Genomic DNA, 681 nt, shown 5'->3' on the forward strand with positions numbered 1-681 from the left:
GGGGATTCTACCTGGGACAATGATCCAGAACACCTGTGTGTCAGTCCCTCCCTCCGACCTGAGTCTCTCTCAGCCTGTTCTGGCTTGAAAAATACTAAATCAGAGATGACAGTCTAGCTCAGTGTGCTTGGCTTAAAACAACAACAACAAAAACAAACACAAAAACCCTAGTTGTTGGTGTTCATGCTTATATCAGGGAGCTGAGGACTGGGGTTTGAAGGGCAGGGAAGGGAAGTCCAAGAGTTGGCTATCTCCAATAACTATCAGAAAACTAGAAGTGGGACTGTGGCTCACATTGATTTCTTTTTTTTTTTTTTGCTGGTTGTGGGGGCCTGAACTCTGGGCCTGGGCGCTGTCCCCAAGCTCTTCAGCTGTACACCAGCGCTCTACCACTTGAGCCTCAGCCCCACTGCTGGCTTTTTATACTTATGTGGTGCTGAGGAATCGAACCCAGGGCTTCATGCAAGCAAGGCAAGCACTCTACCACTGAGCCACCTTTCCAGTGCCTGTGGCTCACATTGGTAGGGCACTAGACTTGAGAAAAAACTGAGGGACAAAAAACCAAAAACTGAGGGACAGCACCCAGGTCCTGAGTTCAATCCCCACAATATATATCTTCCCCCCACCCAGAGCTGTACTTGCAGAAGAACAGAAGATCTGATCCACAGCCTGGCTGGGGTG

The sequence above is a fragment of the Dipodomys ordii genome, unplaced genomic scaffold (assembly GCF_000151885.1).
Source record: "Dipodomys ordii isolate 6190 unplaced genomic scaffold, Dord_2.0 Scaffold6, whole genome shotgun sequence".
Classification (NCBI taxonomy): domain Eukaryota; kingdom Metazoa; phylum Chordata; class Mammalia; order Rodentia; family Heteromyidae; genus Dipodomys; species Dipodomys ordii.